The following is a 2,191-nucleotide window of genomic DNA, read 5'->3' as shown; positions in this document are numbered from 1 at the left end:
CGGAGAAAGAAAAAGGAGCCACAGGCTACAGGACAGAGAGAGGGAGGACTGAAAAGATGGGGAGGCAGGGAGACACTCAGAGCGAGATGGAGAAAGAAGGTGCGGGGGGGGGGGGGCGCAAAAAAAAAAGTAAATTTTGCAGCAGGTAAGGAAAGAGAGGGGGCCGGGGGAGAGACAGGGAGGGCCCAGGACGCACAAGAGAGGCAACGGGGCCCCAGTGGCCCAGGACTCACCGCGACTCTCGCTCTCAGCGCTGCTGGCACAATTTAGCCGTTCAGATGCTTCTTTCCCCTCCTCTCCTCCCTGCCTCTTCTGCAGCTCCAGACTCTAGGCCGTCCTCCACCTGAAGAGAATACGTGGGTGTCTTACAGCTCTTACCAGATGAGGCTTCCTAGGCACGTAGCCTAGCTCGCCCGTGCTGGAGCTGGGGGCAGGCGCACGGGGCAAGGGGGGCCAGGGGAGGCTGAGGGGGAGCTCTGGTGAGCTGGGGAGTCGGCCATCTTCTGCACCCAGAAGCTGCAGGGGGAAAAGGTCATCATCCTCCTCCTCCTTTCCCTCTTCCCTTCTATCAGCTCCCGGGTAACTCCTAGGGCTGCCCTCACCCGCTCGCCTTTAGCATACCAGAAGCCTGCCTCGGCGGGTCATTTGAAGCTTCCCATCCCACCAGCCCCAGTAGTACAGGCACACAAGGAGATACCCCTGCACCCACCAAAGGGGCTCGCTCACCTCGCCGGCAGCCCTAGGCCTCACCCAACACAGGGAATCGTGTCCGACACACCACCACGCTGCAGCAAGAGCAGAGGAGGCCTTTCCTTACCAGGAAGCAGCAACGAGCACGGCGGCATCACCTCGCAGGCACCGCAGCATCGCAGGGCTGTTACCTGCGGAGAGAGCAATGGGGATCACAGGGACGCCACCGCGCGTGCACGGCTCCCGGGCTCAGTACCCAATTCTGGTCGCTGGGCAGCAGCATTATCTGAATTACTCTTCTCGATTAATACCATCCAGAAACCGTAACTTGGCTGCATCCACAGAGCTTCTATTCCTCTGCACCTTTCCCCCTCGCAGCCCCAGCAGCGCCATTCATTGCCTCTGCACCAAACAGCAAAGTGTCTCGAGGGAGGAGAAGCAGCACAGCAAACCTGGGGAACAAGGTTGGGTTCCCACCCCCGCAGAATAAGCCCCAGGAACTGCTTGTAGGCATGTGGCATCAGGGTTGTGATCGGGTTTTGGTTTGGTTTTCTTTTTTTTTCCCCCGCCTTCTTTACATAATGTAATAATTGGGGTTGCTTTTCCAAACTACTGAGTTCTGTGGGGATTTTTTGTGCTTTTGCCCTACAAAAAATGGTCATTTTCACTTTCGGTTTTGTGCATGAGAATGGTTGGTGGGTGCTTTTAGGTTGTTGTTCCTTCCCCCCACCCCCTTTTTTTTTCCTTTCCAGCCGCACAAATCCAGCTGGAGTTGGCTTTCCCAGAAGCCCCAAGTTGTTTTCTTTCCACCAGAATTCTTCCTGTATTTTCACCCCTCATTGCAGGCCCAGAGTCAAGGGGTTTGAGGTATTTTTGTGCCCAGGCAGCAGCTCCCAGGCTGCATAAGCAGCCCCACAGGGGGAAGTCCCCGTTTGAGGGAATCGGCCCCAAATTGGGATGGGAAAGTGAAGAGAAGGAGAAAAAACCCTGAATAACCTGAAAAAGAACACCTACTCCAGCCCACCAAGCACCGGTCACCTTGCCTGACTCACCTCCAGGGCCCACATCACGCTCGGCTCATCGCTTAGCACCCTCAGATCACAAAAAAAAAAAAAGAGTAAAACCCATAATGGAGCCCTATAGCCATCAGTCACATCTTCCCTCCAGTACTACACACAGACTCACCTTCTTACAGCGCTCCCCTGGGCTCTCCTCCGTTGCCCTGCACGACTCATCCATCTGCACCTGGAAAAACAGTGTTACTGAACAAGTCACCTGGAGGCACAGCAACAGCTTAACCATTCCACAGCTCCTGCGCCCACGTAGGAATACCATCTAGAGCCCAACTACAGCCTGCCGTTAAAGGAAATGCATTAAATCAAACGTTAAGCCCTCGCACATACAAGCCGGAACAGCAAAAACACGGCACGCTCGCGCACCCAGGGCGCAGCCCGACGGAGGTCCACGCGCACCTCGCCGGTTTGATGCGGAGCCACCCAGC

At 55.9% G+C, this 2,191-nt stretch overlaps 1 long non-coding RNA gene across 1 annotated transcript; it reads right to left on the bottom strand.

The window, feature by feature from the left end:
• Positions 1-239: 239 nt before the first annotated feature.
• LOC142050904 (uncharacterized) lies at positions 240-1,927 on the bottom strand. The gene is made up of 3 exons (XR_012658193.1): positions 1,876-1,927; positions 727-881; positions 240-343 (listed from the first exon to the last, which is right to left on the bottom strand). It is a non-coding gene; the product is annotated as an uncharacterized LOC142050904 (long non-coding RNA).
• Positions 1,928-2,191: the final 264 nt, after the last annotated feature.

Source organism: Phalacrocorax aristotelis, unplaced genomic scaffold (genome assembly GCF_949628215.1).
Source record: "Phalacrocorax aristotelis unplaced genomic scaffold, bGulAri2.1 scaffold_38, whole genome shotgun sequence".
Classification (NCBI taxonomy): domain Eukaryota; kingdom Metazoa; phylum Chordata; class Aves; order Suliformes; family Phalacrocoracidae; genus Phalacrocorax; species Phalacrocorax aristotelis.
The sequence above is the reverse complement of the archived record's forward strand: the minus strand, read 5'-3'. Positions and strand labels throughout refer to the sequence as shown.